At 42.9% G+C, this 19,791-nt stretch overlaps 1 long non-coding RNA gene across 1 annotated transcript; it reads left to right on the top strand.

The window, feature by feature from the left end:
• Positions 1–3,860: 3,860 nt before the first annotated feature.
• LOC146194836 (uncharacterized) lies at positions 3,861–9,294 on the top strand. The gene is made up of 3 exons (XR_014705485.1): positions 3,861–4,126; positions 4,382–4,571; positions 8,951–9,294. It is a non-coding gene; the product is annotated as an uncharacterized LOC146194836 (long non-coding RNA).
• Positions 9,295–19,791: the final 10,497 nt, after the last annotated feature.

The following is a 19,791-nucleotide window of genomic DNA, read 5'->3' as shown; positions in this document are numbered from 1 at the left end:
AGACTCGCGAGGTTACCATTTTAGTTTTGGGCATTCACACGGTGGTAAAAAAATGACAGTTTTTCGCGCAGACTGCGAGCATGAAGGCCCCGTTACATTTATATGGCGCACAACATATATATCGGCAATAAACAACAAAAATAGTTTGTTCCGCCTATTAGTTTAGAGTTTGACCATTCCAGCCGCGCTAGGCGGTGGCAAAGGAATAAAAACACGTTACAGAAATGAAAATAATGCGCGCTGTTGAGTCATTCGAAAAAACGAATGCAGCCCAGAAACATTGTTTTAATGAGGCAGTTTTCCATGCCCTTTCCAATTCTTTCATTCTACTAAAATGATTTGGAATACGTTGCATGCTCATTGAACGTTATCGTCTTTTTGTGCAATCCGCGTTAAGGTGAAGGTGATTGCGAAAAACGTCTGTGTGTTGCCTGATGCCACAGCGCATCAGAACCTCGACGCGCACAAAATTGATTCTGAATCATTCATTGCTGTGTCTGTCATCGTCGATTCGCGAAGTCGAGACAAAACATGACCGAAGAAATATTGTTATAGATGGAGAATGATGAGGACGAAGTGGCGCGCTCGTTTGTGGAAGATTAAGAAAAAGAAGTGCGTCGAACGGGGGCCCTCGTAGCCTGGCTCCTTGGCTGTTCCTCAATGTATATATATTTAATCCTCTTTTGTAAATATATTTCTCCCTGTTACAAAATTATATGCCAAAATTTAAAAACCTTGAACAATTCACAAATTCCGTAGAATCTTCAGAACTGCGCGGTGCGCTATAGTTGGACAAAGGCTTTATCGAAGTGGCCATAATTACTTGCGCTACAAAATTATGCAAGGTGTTTTTTAATGGTTTTAAAAGCTGAGGTAGTGTAGAATGGGTGGAAAAAGTTTGAACAATCTTAAAACTGTTTTTTTTTTCCTAAAAATTTTCAATATTCGCTGTTTTCTGTAAATTAGCGCGATCGTATCTTTGTATTCAAATGTCATAAAAATATGAGTTTTAGCTGTTTGCGGATAATTATGCTGAGAACATATTGTGGAATTATTGCTGCTCTACCATGAACCTTTTCTGATATAAAGGCCTGCAAATTAGGAAATTTTCATTTCCTGGGCCGATGTTGAGAATTTTTATAAAAACATCTACTCATACCTGAAAAGCGAACAACTGAATACAAATAAAAACTATATATTTAGTCAGATAATTTTCAGCTAGATAACTTGAACATAATTTGATTAATCTATAATCAAAGTTGGCCAGAATAGCAGAGAAGCTCGGAACTCCGCCTCTTCGACATTATTAATCAGTCATCACGCAACAATATATAATATTTTGAAGTAAATATAAAAGGTCGAACGACCATCCTTTGTTCGATCATAGGTGGCGAACGGGAGGGGAAAGATGACGCGCGCATTTGTCGATGCACCAACTCTATGGATTTACGCAAGAATGTGGATGGTAGATGGGGAGGCTTTCTATTTTTTTTAGAAAATGTTATGTACGTGGTTGGCTTGAAGAAACAATGTGTTTGCGAACACACAAAACAAAACTATTTTTTAGAACTCGACTCGAGCGGTGCGCGCTGGCGGCCGCTCATCGGCACGGTCCGAAGTCACGGCTGGCCGGTGCAAGCAGAAGAGGGCTGGGAGGAACGGAATGTTGAGAGGGTCGTTGGTCCTTCGTTCCCACGCGCAGCCCATGCGAACACAACACCGCGGCGGGAATCGCGCACTGGTTGAGCGGTTCGCTGTTGCCCCTCGCCTACGCGTCTACGTGCAAGACACAACAGAAAGCATCCCCAGCTGCGCTGCTGTGCGGCCTTATCCCGAAGCGTTCATTTCAGAGCTTGTTGAAGACGCTACAAGACTTGTGACAGCTTCTTAAACCTTTCTTTAATTTCTTCCCTCATTAATTTTCTTTTTCATTGCGCTGTGCATAATTTTCTCTTGCGCCTATACATGTCCATGTGCTCCGGTTTGTTCTTGCTACATATCAGTGAATAGCTGAGCTGTGATATGTCGCCGGAGTACGGATTACAGCAATGGCGGAATACCATCGGCATTATCGGACACAGTGAACGCCGTCATCTTAGACCGTGAGTATATATCTTTGCAGCATGCCATTGCTTCATAATTGGTTCTATATAATCTCCCGCCAGTCCCAAATGTTCTCTTTCCGTATTCTCCTCGAAACAACTGCGCGAAGCATGACTTCAAGAACTAAGCGAATTTTCGTCCGGGTTACATGCAACCAAGTGCGTGGACTTATTTGCTGGCTGCGATATGAATAGCATTTGCGCCGAAAATAGAGGAGCCGTGCGTAACAGGTGTGTATGCCACCAACACGTGACAGAACACTGCAGGCAGCCATTTGCGACGTTTTTTGACTGTGCAGCGCGCCGCAATCAACTAGTAACCAGATACTATGCGCCCGGCTTTGTACATATATTTTGGACAGCCTCTCTTCTGCGCGCAGGAAGCCATGTTCACACAGTTTTTGGATTTTGTGAAGAGTTAAGGGCAGTTTTTTGTTTTCAGATGTGCAGACGAAGTTTTGAAAACTGTCCGTGCCGTCTGTGCAAGCGAATTTTACAGTGGGGCGGACATTGTGTGCGTGATGCCGCTTGATGATTAGGCTATAATCAAGTCATAATGAACCTCCACTTTTATAATGGTTAATATCATATTGAGGAATTGAAAGCCGTGAACAGCGCAAGTGAGCCCCTTTTCAAAATTTTTTTAATCGACGCCCCCCTTCTGAGCACGCGCCTTCAGGTGAGGGCGTTATCAGAAAGCGGCGACAATAGGAGAGCGATTTCGCAGACGCGCTTCGAAGGCGGGGGAAAATAACAATACAAACAAACAGGCACATAAGCCGTGTGTGCACTGCGTCCCTGTCACTGCAAAGTAAACAACGTGCACGCGGGACACATTGTACAAAACATTGACGGCCGGTATGAGGCAACCATATCGTCCGAAATATGTTGCTCGCGAAGCACTCGATCACGGCGCGCACTTTCAGGCGAAATGGGACAGGCCGTCAGGTCCGCCTGTTCGGCAATTACAGCTCTTTGTACCTCACGTACCGTACCGTATGCATGAAGTGCACGCCATAGCCATCGTGCAAGAATGTTGAAACCGAAGCGGCGATCCACGTATTCTAATTCTATAGGAAATCATTTGGGAGTAGAAAAGAGCAACTTAATATGATGTGCATGGTTCTTTAATGAAGATATGTATAAATGGACTGTTGAATAGTTACAGTAATGGAGTGTTGCGCTAGAATTGTTTACGGCCGTGACCGCAATAAATATTACTCATATTGCTCTTAGGTTTAAGTTCTGGCATTGATAAGCCTATCTAAAGAACCGACTGGCAGTGACAGGTTGTTTACAGCTGTTGATCAAAAGGTAGGCCATCATGCTATTATTGCAGGCATATTTGCTTCTTTTTGTACCTCTGTTTACTAAAACTTAATTTTGTTCCCCATTCCTAGGGACGCTGCACCTCTTGCAACACTCACTGTTCAGTCGCTTTTATTCAAGGTACAAAAAGGAGGAAATGCGCATGCACTCATAGGATAGCCTGTCTTTCCGTTAACAGCTGCAAATAACACGCCACTGCTCCTCGGTACCTTGAAAGAAGTTTTCAATGGGGTTACCTGAGATGCCTAGCAATTGCTGTAATATTTATACCAATCACTGCAGTGAAAAAGAAAGGTAACACTGCATCGCTTTAACTGCTGCATGCACCTGTAAACGTGCCTTAATTTATTGCCTATTCTTATAGACGCAGGACCTCTTGCTATAGGCTTTGTTCAGTAAGCAAACGTCTTTCATTGCTTCAATTTCTGTCTCTCCACCACTTTCTTGTTGCTCTGGGTGTGATCATTTGATTTCATTGTTCAAATCATATTGTTTTATCATGTGTGAATGATTTAGCCTGCACATACATGCTTTCATTTTTTTAGATGCGCATCGGGAGCGTTTTCTACGTAGAAATGGATCGATTGAGTTGTATCACTGGTGCGAAAACCAACAACCCCCAGAAGATATGTGTCCTGTGGTTGGAAGGGCAATAAAGAAGAAGAAAATCAGCGGAAAAGCCTGCCTAAAAAAAGGTAGCACTGCATCACTGTAACTGCTGCATGCACCTTTAAATATGCCTTATTTTTATTGCCTGTTCTTATAGACGGTGGACCTCTTGCTATTGGCTTTTTGCAGAAAGCAACCGCCTTTCATTGCTTCAATTCCTATCTCTCCACCACTTTTTTGTTACTTCGAGTGTGATCCTTTGATTTTATTGTTCAAATTATATTATTAAATCGCCGGTGAATGATTTCGCCTACACATACATGCTTTCATTTTTTTTTTAGGTGCGCATCGAGAGTGTTTTCTACGTATAAATGGATCGATTAAGTTGTATCACTGGTGCGAAAACCAACAGTTCGGTACCCCCAGAAGATTTGTGTCCTGTGGGTGGCAGGGGTATAAAGAAGAGGATAATCAGTGGAAAAGCCTGCCTAAAACTTACAAAGATGGCGCAAAAGCGAAATGCTGATCAGGGTTAGAGTCTGATTACTTCTGTTATCCCATTTCACTTGCTAGGTGATGTGACATATATGAGGCACCTTAGTATAATTTGTGGTATACTCACTGAAAATTGTGTAGGCATTAACTTTTTTCTCGCTCAATTATTTTGAGTGACGCACGAATTGGAATAAAACGAAGTCATCCACACATCTAATGCCCATAGACATTATATGCGTCGATGAGCTCATTAATTGTGTTCCTATGTGAGCATCCAATAGTTTGTCGAATATATTAATATGTTAAAAGTTGATTTTTTTTACTGTTAATCGGAGTAATACATATGCTCCATATCATAGCATTATTCGCCTGTAGTTTGTATCTGCTCTTTCCTAAATTGTATTCTACAAAGTATACGTGTGTCATCTCGTACGTCTATTTAACTAGCGAACAATTTGCAATCGAATCCCTTTTGTGATGTTGTTTCAGATACAAATAATGTATGACAGTTGTGACAATATAGGTAGCTTTAGCTATAACATATAGCGCGAAAATCTTTAATATATGCGATGATATTTTTATTCACCGCATTGGCTAAACCAGCCTGTTTGAAGGAGACGAAATGAAAACAAATATGGATGTCTTCGGACAGGAACAGTAATCGTGGTGCCATGACCATTTTTTTTAATTAAATTTTCATATGTAGTGGGCTAATGTCTCGACACAAAGGAATGACCCTTAGGTTTGCCAGATGCGGCGTAGTATTCTCGAAAAAAAAAAACGCCTATCACTAAAGCTGGAAAACGCCGTTTTTGTCGTTTCAAAAAGTTGCAAGTTTGGAGGCCGGCTGGTTGCGTAAAATTTTGTCATTCATTGCTTTTTACTCACCGCATTTGCGTAACATTTACTTGTATAAGAAGTATTAAAAGTGTGTTTCATTGATGCAGTTGATTTAGTAAAAAATCGCAAACTTTGCTTCAAGAACAACGCGCTACAAAAATGTTAATGTTCAACCTTACATACTGACGTGATGCGTTACGTCGTTTGCACTAAAACATTCTGTGTTTATTACGCAGGTCATATTGTTAATTTAAGGCAGAATTTGGAGACTCTAACCTGCTATGTGTGTTCTCTGTAACGCCACCAAAATTATTACGCTGGAAAGCGATTTGCTTATGATTGTAATTATAAAACTTACACATTGAAAAATCATCTTCAAAAATATGGTATTGTTAGTGGTGGTCAAAGCTGAGAAATGGAATAATATATTAATAAACTAGATTGAATACTATTGCATCTAGCAATAAAAAAGAATGCAGGACAGAGAAAAAGTTCAGCCTTCACTTGCGTTCTGCCATGAAATTGACAGAAATAGTGAATCAATACCATTTTAAGCTATTTGCCCAGAAGCAGAAAAAGGATGTATAAGCGCTGACAAGGTTTTAAATTTTACTTAAGGTAAACTGTAACTAAATTCAGCAAATACTAACTTGAAGTTTTGATGCCTACTCCATAAGGGGGAGCCATATAAGCACATCTATAGAACAAAAACAGGCATTTTTATATTTCTAATATTACATTTTGCAGAATTCAATATATTTACTGGCTCATATTAGTAATATACTTTGCATTGTTTCCACACATTTTGATAAAAATTGATGTTGCGGCCGTTTCTTCAATTCTAATCAGTTTTCCTTATTTTAACATTTTCTTACTTTTGTCCAAATTCAAAATAATATGCAGATGCACACACAAATCTAGAGCTTCAAATTTTTTCAGAAATAAAGAATGGAACCTAGATAATGTAGAGAAATAGTTTCTGTGCCAAGATATTATTGGATCTTGCAAGAATGCAGGCTGAGTTTGGTCATTATCAGCACAAGCACTCGGTTTAATATCTAATTTTATATTTTTAAACAGTATAACGCAACACTTTTTAGTCCGTGATATTTTTGAGGTACTGAAGATTTTTGAGAGGGATTTGAATAAAAATCGAAGATGATCTTTTTTTAATGGCAGCAAATTTGCCCTTTACTGCTGTTTTCGAATTCTGAGCAATTTTGATGCGTTGTGGAGAACACACCTAGTGGTCTGGAGCTCCAGATACTGCCTGGAATTAAGAACATGCGTCAGGAAGTGAAAACATATTTAGTGCAACCAACCTAATGCATCATATGCCAGTACATAAGGTTAAAAATGAATAATATTTTTGCAGCATAACGCTCCTGAAGCAAAGTTTGCGATTTTTTAATAACTCAACTGCAAAAACAAAACAGGTTTCTAATAGTGTTTGTAAATGTAAAACCTGCATATATTTAGTGAGTAAAACATAGTAGATGACAAAATCATGGTATCCAAACTTGCAACCTTTTGAAATGGTAAAAACAGCGTTTTCTACCTCTAGAGATATACCACACAATTTTTTTTTTCGAGGGAACTACGCGTATCTTGAAAAACTAAAGTTAATTCTTTTGTGTCTAGATATTCGCCCACCACATATAAGAATTTCATTGGAAACGAAAGATGGCCATGGGACCTGGATTATGTTTCTAAACTAAGGCACCCATAATACGCTGTGAGAAAGCCAATATCAAGGGCTTTTTTTAATATTCCATATTTCGAACGGTTGTGTCGTCTAAGAAAATTTGAAAGCTAGGCACACCTTAGCTGTCGCCGGCCCTCACTTTCTGTTACAGCTGCAATTGCTAAGCTTAATTAATACGTTGAGTACTTTATTTTAGCCACGAATATAGCGCTATTACGTGTCAAAGAAAGGCCGCAGTGACGCGATTCCCGTAGAATTTGTAAGTGAAATCTGTAAACCTTACAAATCTACCCATATATATAATCTCTTGCAGGTTTTATTCAAGCTACATCACACCTGCTGCGCCCCATATCTTGAGCCAAGGGTTATAAATAAACCATTAGAAACAGACGATGGAAACCGGTGGCGCATTGCTGGCAGCCACTTAGGACAGCGCAGAAAATTTTTATTGTGTACGTAGCGAAGTGAGGTTATTCGCTTCAAGTACTAAATATTCACTTTAGACAATAAGTAGGACTTAGAGTCGGTGAGCACGTTCGGAAACCCCTGTTTCAATATTTGCGGTTAGAAACCTCATGTGTACCTTTTTTCCAGCTGCAGATAAATTCCGGGTTATGTAGATACCGTTACCAGCCCATTCGCGCACCTCGATTGTGCTGCTCACAACATGATTTTGAGCGGACAAAACAACCTGCCGCTATGATGGCTAGCATGAGTAAGGGTGATATGCTGGCGATGGTTGCTTCGCGTCGACCCTTTGGCGCACATGAAGGCTCGAGTTACAATGAGCGCGCCGAACTTTGCAATGCGGATAATGACTACAAAGCGGTAAGGATACAAATGAGTGGAACAGTATTTTTTAGCTGTAAAATACAAATACAGTCTTGCTGGACGAATGTGCTGGCGCGGACTAAGAAACCATAGGCAACTTGTAGGTCTAACGCTACACAGGGCTGTCGAGCCAAGCCAAGTCCTCAATTGTATTGTCCAGGAATCTGGTTTTTGTATTTTCGTGGTTTCCTACTGTATCTGGCGTTCAAAATGCAGACGTGAGGGTTATTTATCGCAAATAATCAAACGTGGTTTGTGCCGTTACTCTTCAAAGTAGCAACACCATTTATTGTGTAAGTAAATAATCAGTAATTTAGGCAAATAATGTCAATTAAGAATTCCAAACAAAACCTTTTCTGTGGCGCTCAAGGTAGCTTCCAGCAATATGTATCTGGTTTCCTTTGCCTGCCTCCGAAATGTTTTTTTTATCCCTTGGATCAAATTTGCTTGGACAAGCAGTATATGTGTAAAAATGATGCACCTGTGAGCTACCCGTTTAAGTGAGCTCCCGTTTAAGTGAACTACCAACAAAACCAGTCAAAAGCGTATATCAGCTAACCAGCGGCCAGTGCAGCAGTCGTGGGCTTAGATCGCTTGTGTATATTAAATCTAGCCATTTAAAAAAATGCAAATGGTCGCCGAACATTCTCTTGGTAACGATATTTAGTATAAACTGTTTGCACATCGCCGAAAGCGTAGGAGCGGCAAAAAACTAGCGCGCCAGTCATATGCGGAGACAGCCGACAATCAAGCAGTAATTCCTAGTGTGGGATGAAACACTGGCTGTCTCAGCCGTATTGCTGTGGAGGCGATCAAAATGCAACAGGGCACATGCTATGCAATGTATGTGCGTCTTTCATCCTAATAAACCCAAGGCAGCTGAAACTAATCTGGAACTCATCAGTATAGTGTTTCTCATTGACCATGAATTTCGGTACATGAATCCTGGAATTTTCTACATCTTCCTAAAATAATGCACGCGATTTTATATGCCTCGTAATGGTGTTGTAAATTTTGTTTCCTCATTGTTTTTGTGCAGGTGCCTTTTGCGAAAAAGTTGGGGTGGACGATTTGGAGGCACACGCATTTATTCGCAGGTGGCTGCCTGGTTCCTGTGACAGAGGGGGTGGAAGAAAAAGGCGTTTTGCTGAAACCTCCCCTGGCGAACCAGGCATGCCACCTGTGAATGCAATTGCAGGGTCAGCCCCCTCACTACGCCTATGAGTGTGCCCTCCAGCTCCCTGGCCCCTTCCACTTCCCGAGAGCCCGCCCTGCCCTGACCAACCCTGCCACTGTCCTGCTAACTGCGGCTGTGTGTGCCCTCAGCGCTGGCTAGTAACAACTGCCGTCTATAGTAACAATTGCAATAAATATTATCTCTTTGTGAACCTTGCCCTGAATATCTACTGGTTGCTCATGAGCGACAATTTGAATTATTATGGCCATTCCTATTTGAAAGGCCATTATTGTCCCAGCAAGTTCGATGTGCTGTCACGAATATGGCTAGAATGAAAAAGGCTGCATTTTATGGCCTGCACAGGCAGTGCCACAAAATGTGTAATCTTGACATCATCAATGGTACATGAATGGAGTAGCCGGTGTACCCATAAACCATTCGATTAATATTGGTATCGACAATATGCGGCATGAATGGAGTAGCCAGTGCACCTGCAATGGCTAACCATTGGTATGATATTAGCATTGACAATGGGCCATCAATGGAATAGCTGGTATTAAGCAAATATTGGTAATACAATGATGGTATAATGCTGGACAGTATTGGCAAGAATGGTGCATGAATGGAAAGTCTAATATTGTGCCTACATTGGTGGCTCCAGCTTGGTTGAACACTGGACCAATCTTGGAACGAAAGATGGGCCAAGAATGGAGAATGTAGTAAAATGCCCAAATGCCAATATCAGTCCAATATTGATGCCATTCTTTTCCAGTGATGAACCATTGTTGGACCAATGCTGGTGTGCTGCTTGGGTTATACCAGTCTTCAAAGCTGCAGATCGCTCCGACCCCTCAAATTATCGACCAATTTCACTGACATGTATCTCTTGTAAACTTATCGAACATATAATATACTCGCATATCGCATCTCACCTTGACTACAATTGTTTCTTCTTTCGCAATCAGCATGGTTTCAGGACAGGTTTTTCTTGCGAAACTCAACTATTCGAACTCACAACTGATCTTCACTTAAATCTAGACGCTTCTTTCCAAACCGATATCATTTACTTAGACTTCGCCAAGGCATTCGATCGCGTTCCTCACCAACGTCTTTTCTCCAAACTCTCATGTCTGTTACTTGACCCTCTTGTCTTATCCTGGATCCACTGTTTCTTAACTAACCGTTTGCAATTCACCGTCATCGCCAATCATGCATCTGAAACTACTAGAGTAATCTCCGGGGTCCCCCAAGGAACGCTTCTTGCTCCGTTACGCTTCCTAATTTTCATTAACGATTTGCCATCTGGTATTTCATCATCTGTCCATCTCTTTGCGGACGACTGCGTCATTTATCGTCGCATAGTCAATAGCAGAGATCAGGAAATGTTACAGGATGACCTAACCCGAATTCAGAAGGGGCGTTCCGACTGGCTAATGCAGCTCAATGTCTCGAAATGTAAATTCATGCACATTTCACGTAAACGTTCCATTCTTCCTTTCTCGTACTCCCTGAGCTCCATAGCACTCTCTCAAACAAATTCATACAGGTACCATGGCATCGAGATAACAACCAACCTAACTTGGGCTGACGACATCACCAAACTATGTGCTAGTGCTTCCAAATCACTCGGATTCATCAGGAGATCACTTTCCATGTCCACCACAGCCACCAGACAACTAGCATATGAAGCGTACATTTGGACTAAACTAGAATACGCCTCAACAATATGGAATCCTCACCAGACCTACTTGATAGAATCACTCGAAGCCATCCAGAATCGGGCAGCACGCTTCATCACCTCACAGTATAAATCGCAGCTCAGCATCACAGAAATCATCTCTCGATAGTTCTCAAATCATTAGCTTTCCGCAGGAAAAATTCCATTCTTTGTCTTTTTCACAAACTGTAGTTTAACTTTCCAGTATTTCGAGAAAACCTTCTACGAGCTCCGGTACGATCATCTCGCCGGTTTATTTAACTCTTTAAGCATACAGCGTTTGCACGGCTCAACAAATTCTTTCAATAAATCCTTTCTTCCCAGTGCGATAGAAAGCTGGAATAACCTCCCCGAACACATTGTCATTGAGGCTAATCGTTCTGGATTCGGACAGCTCCTAATCGACTATCTCAATTAAAAATAATCTTCCTGTACCTTATGTCAGCTGGCAAGCCCTGCAAACTGACCAGCCGGTCTTACTTCCATAGCTGTAATTTGATTTTGTTTTATATTTTTGCCACTCTGCCATGACTTGATTATCTGAATTTCTTACTCTTGTCTTTTTTCACCTTGTTTTACCTGCTGTTTCTATTTTGTGTTTTTATCGGGTTATTTTCTGTATTTTTACTATACTTCTATATTACGTTTATATTTATGATCATGTATGACTGCTGAACAACCCTGTACCTCTCCCCCCCCCCCCCTTATGTAATGTCCCAAACGGGACCTTTAAGGGTTAATAAATGATGATGAAATGATGCTGAAGTTTCTTAATTATTGCACAAAAGATTGTGAGCATATATATTAGCTATGCATACAATGCCAAGGTCCGACATATTTATTTGATTAGATAACATCTTTATAATTGAAAACGAAAACAATATTGTTCAGTCCATATCAGAGATAGACTCAACACAGTATAGGAAATTATTCGTATCGTATATAGTTTGATCATATTTTAATGTTCTGTGCCAATTATTTGCAACTTCTGTTATCCTGCTTGTAAACGCGCCACCTGGCACGGGTGACATCGTTCACCATATACAACACGCAGAATATATACCCTAGTTATCGGCGCTAGGCTTCAGCATTTCTTTTGTTTATTTTGTGATCAAACTGTGTCACGTGTTGGAAATGAGGTAGGCTTACGCAAACCACAAGAAGGTTATAGCGCATGCATAGGTATGATTATAAACATATATTTTCTTGGAATGGTAACCACAAAAGAAATGGTTTTTTTAGTTTAACCTTGGTTAGTACTTAATGCGAAAGACTGTAGGTCTAAGGTCAAAAGCTAACCGAAAATTCCGACGTGTACGGTCACTCAATAACAATATTGTGGACAACGTACTGGGCAGTCAAAATTTCACAGGCCGTTCCGCATAGCCGATAGGCGGCTGCTCTCATCTATCGCGGCGCTGATATCAGATGCGCGGCCTGCCACGCGCCGATGGCAAGGTGATGCGCTGAGAGGGTGTCCGATCCCTTCGTTTTCGCTGTCTTTGATCGCAACACAGTGAAAAAGATAGTGCGGCGAGCCTTAACGTTTCCTTCTTCAGATTCTGCTGCACTGCAGCCCGTGGTTCGGCAGATGACCGATCGGCGGAGTGAAATATGAAGCTGGCCTCAATATTTAGTGGTACTATACGCGCTTCTTCGTACTTTCGCCTTCTTGGCTCGCGATAACAGGCGTTTACCTTGCCATCAGCTCTTTCACAGCTTACGGGGCCTCACTGTGGCTTCTCTAATTGCATTCTTTGTTGGTAATTTACTGGGAACGAATCGTGGTAGAGCGCTCATTGTTTGCTTGTGCTTCGGAAGGGTTTTCGTTGCTACCTTATATCCAGCTCCTCCTCTCGATCCTTGTATTACTGAGCATGTTAAGTATCCTCACGCATGGGACGACCCCCTAATATTAGGGATGATGCACAGGTTACCAACATTTCTACGAAGTAGGATTGTTTTTTTGAGCGCTTGCACTCGCCTACTTGCTCACAAGAGAAGGTAAGAGTACTTTTCCATGTTTTCAGAAATTAGGCGAGTAAAGAATGCGTTTCAAAACGCGTGGTCATGTCAAAAATATTTTAGTTTAAGCGACACGCTATTCAACCCGTACCTGGCCTTTATTCTCCGCGCTCTTGTCGGGCAGACTGATATATTCAACACGGCAGGGGCCTATAGTCAATATCTGTGATCACGTGTATTTGCTTTGGTGTTGCCACCGGGCTGCGAACATCTCAGCTTTCGTTTGGCGCTTCTACTGTCATACATGAGTGCGGAGACGTCAAAAGCGCGAAAGCAACAAACACCGGAACAGTATCCGACCAAATACAAGAAATCGCAGACGTCAACAAGATGTCTCTGCGGTGGTGATGAATCAGTCCACTCGACGGGAAGCGCATAATGTAAAATTGTGGAACGGGTTTAAGAGCACGTCGCCTAACGTAAAAGAACTATTAAAGCGACCGCGTGTCGTGCGGCGCATTCATTGTCTGCTTGTTTTCTGCCAATATTCGAAAGTGCACTTTTCATTCTCAAAATAGCAGAAAAACGTACGCGAGCCCTGGGAACGTGACGCTGACAGTTCATAGTGCGTGAAAAATCATGAAATACTTCGCAGAAGCATCCGTAACGCATGTTAAATCTCCAAATCCCGCATATCGAAGTGATTAATCCGCGTATATTGATGAGCTAGCACATACTAATACAATTTCTGAGAGAGCGAAACGGCAATTACGCGTCAAAGAAAACCTTTCAGAAGCACAAGAAACAAATGCGGGCTCTAATCCTATTCATGCTCCGTAAAATGTCAACAAGTAAAACAATTAGAGAAGCCACCGTGAGGCCCCGCGAGCTGTGAAAGGGCTGATGGCAAGGTACACGCATGTCATAAAAAAAACGCCAAGAAGGCGAGAAGTGCGAATTAGCGCACGTAGTAAAACTAAACATTGAGGCCAGCGTTCCGCTTAACTCCACCAAACGGTCATCTGCTGAGGCACGTGCTGCAGTGCCACAAAATAAAAAAAAAACCGCGAAGCCGCGCCACATTGTTTCTCGATGCTTTGTCATCAAGGAGAGCGAGAACGAAGCTGCCGGACACCCTCTCAGTGCATACGCTCGGCACCGGTGCGCGGCGCGGGGCGCATCTGATAGCAGCGCAGCGATAGCGGAGAGCAACCACTCCTCGGCCATTTAGAGCGGCCTGGGAACTTTTGACTACCCCTGTACATATGTATATCAAGGTAACCGTGTGCGGGCAGCGGGGTGTACAGTGGTGTGCCTCAATTGGCGGCAGGTAGGCTGTTACTATGCCAACTTTTGCAAAGGACACCCTGAGCGTCATGTGTTGCTCAATATTCATAGTCGGATTTCGCTCTTTGATACAGTGCTTCCGCATTAAACTCAGTCATTTTCACTGTCAATTGTGAACGGAAGCGTGAATTCAATAGCAGCAAGGAGGTACTGCATTCACTTGCGCCTCATTTCTCTTATGGCAGGTCGCTCTAACTAAAACCGTCATAGGATACGCAAGCACTGTAACTACAAGGACGTGAAGGCTGACAACAACATGGCCCAAAGAGACTACAAATACGCGCATTAATGCATCAAGAAATGCGGCATAAATAAGGATAACCTGTGCGCTCTAACATCATAAAGCAAAACGTTTTGAACTCGTTTTGGGCGGATCTCACCACGTTATTCTTCTTCTATCTCAAAGGGCGAAAGTCATCTTGCGTTTAAAGTTGTTTTAAATGTGTTTACAAAAGTTGCAATTATTTCCGATACTTTATCGTTGCAGTTAAATAGCACGTCCAGTAGGTTCATGCTTATTCAGGTCAAAGGAAACAGACCTTTTGGCCAATGAATTGTGTACATATGTCGCAATACGTAACTGTTCAAGAAAGTCTAGAGGGCATTTTGGACCAATAAAGTGCTATAAGGCGAAAGTCATTTTAGCGCAGTGGATCGTAGCCCTCCACTACGACACCTCTATCTCCCTCTCGTCTTTCTCTCCCACCTTCCTAACTTTCTTTACGGTGTGGTACATATGTCCGCGGAGAATTGTGACAGATACAGCGCCTTTTCTGTCCTGTAAACTAATTTGAACTGCCGCTCATACCTGTGGTATGAATGCCTCCTAGACATCTTGTCTGCTTTTGTTTGCTGGGTGCTGCGGCATTCGAGGATACGCCAAATAAAAGGCGCCGGCCGGAGGTCTAGTTCGGACGGCCGGAGGGGTAAGCTTCGTCTATGCATGAATCGCCTGGTGATGTCAAGACCAGTCATGACGGTACTGTGCGCCCCTTGCTGAGCACAAACAGCATTTTATTGAAAGTATCAAAATTCAGCCGCTTTCTATAATTCGTTTACAGGAAATTCAAGGCACAATATCTCTCACGCGCGGAGTCTCGCTGTCCTCACATTAGACAAGGGGATTTATGACGAACGTGTCAAGGTCCGGGACGTGGCGCAGTTGGTAAATCGCTCGCCTGGTTATCGAAGGGATGGAGATTCGATTCCCGGTGGAGGCAAGGTTTATTTATTTATTTTTAACTATCTTCCTCGAAAGTGTGACACCTTTTGCCGAAAGCTTCTGCCGACCGCTCCTTCTGAAAACTGTGGCGCATTAAATGTTTTCGCCCTAATATATCTGTTAGATAAGTAGCGCAAAGCGATGCTGTAAAGCGGAGGCGCTAAGATAGGCGTTTACTTCGGAGAAAGAGGAAAATGAAATTGAACGGCGGGTGCCCGGTGCGCACCAAAGAGGTTATAAAAAAAAAACTTGTTTATAACCTCCTTGGTGCGAACGCACGGCACGCACTGTTCGGTTCAAAAAGCATGCCACGCTGGCCGTCTGTTCTGGTGCTCGCTGCGACACCGTAAATTTGCTACAGTGGTGACTGCAGCCTATGGGATCACCAACCTCAGCAACGTACAGCTCTAATGCGACTTTCCGTCTGACGCTAACTTGCGCCCACGGGACGTCGCAGCTATCCAATTCCGCCTACCTACATTCTGACTCAAGCATCCGCAGATTTTGTTCACCCGGGTGGAAGCCATCTCCCATCTCCAGCAGGTCACATCGAAGGCATCTCGGTTTCGTCACTTACTTTACAACCTGCCTGCTGAGGTGGCTCAAAAGGTTGCGGATGTCACCTCTTGTCAGACCCTTGGGCGATACGAATGCGCCCTCTTCACTTCCCTAACCCTTCTGCCCGGAACTAAGCACTGTCGCACCACAGCATACCATCCCTGTGCCAACAGCATGGTCGAATGGCTCCATCATCAGCTCACGACTGCCCTTACTGCTTGCCTTGATCGTGAACACTAAGCTGTCCACTTTCCCATCCTGCTTTTTGGCCTCCGCGCCTTTCTTCGCAGTGGCCTTGCCTGCTTGGCTGCCGAACCCGTCTTCGTGCACCCCTGCGACTTCCCGGAGACTTGTTCGCTCCTTCGGCGCCCTCGTCCCGATCATTGCGGCATCTTCAATGTATTTAGGACTGTATTCCTCACCTGCACCCAAAACCGCTTAGATCATCTAAACGACAAGTCTTCGTGCACCCGGACCTTGCGTCCTCAACGCATGTTCTTTTAAGTGTAGATGCTGTAAAAACGCCTCTTACCCCCGTACGATGGCCCGTACCGCGTTCGCAACAATACGCCACAGTCGGCGACTATCCTGCAGAATGGTTGAGAAGAGATCGTCTCCTTAGATCCCCTCAAGCGCGCATACACGGAGACACCTCCCCAGGACCTCCTTCCCTTGGATGTTGCTGGCTTATCTGCCAATCTGCTTGCAACCGTGGAACACCCATTCCTGCCGTGGAAAAGCAGCGCGTACATTTCTCCGTTCCTTCTAGGCGGGGCGCCCTGTAGCGCAAAGTGACGCTGTAAAGCGGAAGCCTTAAGATCGGCGTTTCCAGGTGGCGAAAGAAGAAAATGAAGCTGACCGGCGCGTGAACAGTGTGCTCACACGGCACGAGCTGTTCGGTTTAATAAGCCTGCCACGCTGCTCGTTCTGTTCTAATGCTAGCTTCGCTGCGAAAGCTTAAATTCGCTACAGATACATTCCCGCCTTATTACTGAGCGTAACAGCACCTCTTATTACCCAGACGTCGAAGAGGACCAAGCGTTCATCCGTCCACTGTTCGTCCAAATCTATGCTTTACTGCAGATATGATTATACAGATTATTTTGTTTAATTGCCCATATCTTAAGCGGTAGCTTATGCAGTTTCCTCGATCGAACAGCTGTCGACGGTGTCGGCGGCGCGTGTCGGATGTTATCTGGGGCTGAGGAAAAGCGTCGCATCTTTGTCATATCACTTTTAGGGAATTAATACTCAATCCTTTATGATGAGCAATGAGTAGGGTTTAAAACAGCTGTAAATAACTGATTAGCTGAATAATCAAGAATAGAAATGAGGGAAAGGGGGTTCAAATGCGTCAAAATGCTAAGAACTGAAAGCCAACACTTGATGATGATGATAATTAAGAACAATTAGAGAGTAATTAAAATATTTTGAAATAATTGTATGAATTATGTTTTAAAGGTGTCAAACCTCTCAGACTGAAAAGCCAATGCTTGATGGCTACAAGTGTGGGTGTATAAAAATATTAAATAAAAATATGAAATAAAACATTTGAAGTCGTAAAATGAAAACATTACGCAGGGCACTTAAGTCCCGTCTTTAAAGGTACGACGCGAAAGCTTGCACTGAAAACCTAAAAAAAGGCCTTGCATTAATCAAGGAGTATCAAGGTAAAAATGTGTGGCCTAGAAGTAATGGCAATGCCACGGTCCTCACAGGCTGAATCTGATATCACACTCCCAGTAGGAGGAGAATTTTGAGTGAAAAGCTCCTGCCAAACGTAATATCATACAACCTTACTTCAAGTTAGTAAGCGGCCATGTCAGCTGCCACTTACCGCCTAGCAGCTCCATGCTCATGCTTGTCATGAACGTCCGCAGATGGCCTCAGACGGCAGATATTTGGTGAACGAGGCCTGTTTACGTTATCGCGTTAATACATCATCGACGCGTGTTTGTAAAATATTATCGTATTAAAGGATGAACTTAAGTGTATCACTATGTTTTATAAATTGGATTCAGAAGCATATTTATTAAGAAGATCAAGATTTCCTTGAAATAGAGCTATTTGATATATTTGAGCCTATCTGCCACATGTTTTTCAGCTCGAAAGAACAGCGCACAGGATTTAAAAAAATTGCGTGTATACACAGGGATTCATTTCTCCAAAGTGTATCTCTGACACATATTTTTATCACCATTATCATTGTCACTGTAAGAATGAACAAACCAAATGTAGCGTGAATGCCTCTCCCACGTCTCTCCAATTAGCGCACTTATATGCCGACTGTAGACAATAATTTCCTGCAAAAGTCCTGGGCCCGTATTCCCGAGTTTGCGCCGCTATCGAAGTGTCACTATCTCACGTGACCCCGAGTCATCTGATTGGTCGAAATGCAGGAATTGGGTGTTGGCGCTACGGAGCCGGAAGAGGTGGCAACGTCATGTTCCGGCGTTTCCACCAATCAGATGACTCGGGGTCGGAGAGATAGCGACACTTTCGATAACGACGCAAACTCGTAATACGGGCCCAGATCTCATCCGCCAAGCTGTGGCTGACCCTATAACCCTTGGTTCTCATGGGAACTAATCCAATGCATGTAACTGCCATCGGTTATCTATTTCATTTCATTTCATTTATTTCATCCTTAAGGGCCCGAGGGCATTACATAAGGAGGGGCTACAGTCGGGGTAAATACAATCTTGATAAAGGCAGGCACAGTTAACACAAACACTACAAATTGTAAAAGGCAGGAAAAATAAAACAAATTCTTCTTATTATATGCTATGTTCAAGCACTGGTTTCTTCATATACATATTGAATCTATTAACTCGGTTTCCTGAGCCACCCTTCCTGCTGTCTTGTACCTCTCAATTTAGGTTTCATAGCTCTCTTTGTTAGCCGAACTTTACGTTGGTACATTTTCGTTAACTGTCGCACTCCTGGCATATAGTTGAGTAGAGGTAACTGCACCTGTTATGTACTTTTCTCTTGAATGAAACCAGCAAAGCATACACGCTCTTTAAAGAAACCGAAACGTTGTGTACTGAGTTAGGCCCACGACCACCCGAACGTTTTATGTCGTAATTGAATAAGCGCAGACAGTGCAACTCGCTCAAACTAGGTGATAATACGCCCGGCATTGCGTCCTACACAGTGCACACTGCGCGTGAAGGGACAGACTAAATGCAGCAATTTCGGTGCTTCCCTAACCTTTGATTACATGTGCGCTGAGAGAGAACAAAAATAGAATAGACACTTGGGTACCCTATTTAAGAGTACGATTAGATAGCTTTAATGGCTTCTCTCATGCACATTGCTATTTTCCCTTTCAATGACACAATATTTTGTGCGTCTTTTTTCTTATATGCATTCATTTGCCCATAGGAAGATTGATAGCCTGTTGCTATCAATTTGCCTGTATGCAAATGAATGTATAGCCTTGTCTCGGTGGCTGTGTGGTTAAGAGTACTGGACGACTAATCGTAGAGACCCGGGCTCAATCACCACTCTCTCAGCAAGGACTAGATGGAACGCTGGAAGCGAAACAAAAGGAGTCTCTGCATTTTGCAGTGACAGTACGCGTTAAAGATCCCCAGTTGATTGAATTTATCAGCAGCCCTCCCCTACTTCTCACTTCATACTCTGGCCACTTTGGAACTTTAAACACAGTGAACAAAACCGTAATTGGGATATATTTCTAGGCTACCCCAATATAACAACTCGTTTTAACAGGACGCCCCAACGTGTCTGCACGGCCTTAAGAAAATATGTCTCACTCACTCAATATCAAGTGTACAAGAAGGTTCGCTTAAAAATTTCGTCTCCTGATTGTAAACGCAGTTACCCAGTGGGCAACTGCTATCACTCTGCCTTGACACGTGGTCTTGTGAT

This window comes from Amblyomma maculatum, chromosome 3 (assembly GCF_055883805.1).
Source record: "Amblyomma maculatum isolate TAMU_Amacu chromosome 3, ASM5588380v1, whole genome shotgun sequence".
NCBI classification, from domain to species: domain Eukaryota; kingdom Metazoa; phylum Arthropoda; class Arachnida; order Ixodida; family Ixodidae; genus Amblyomma; species Amblyomma maculatum.
This window is presented reverse-complemented; position numbering and strand designations above follow the sequence as displayed.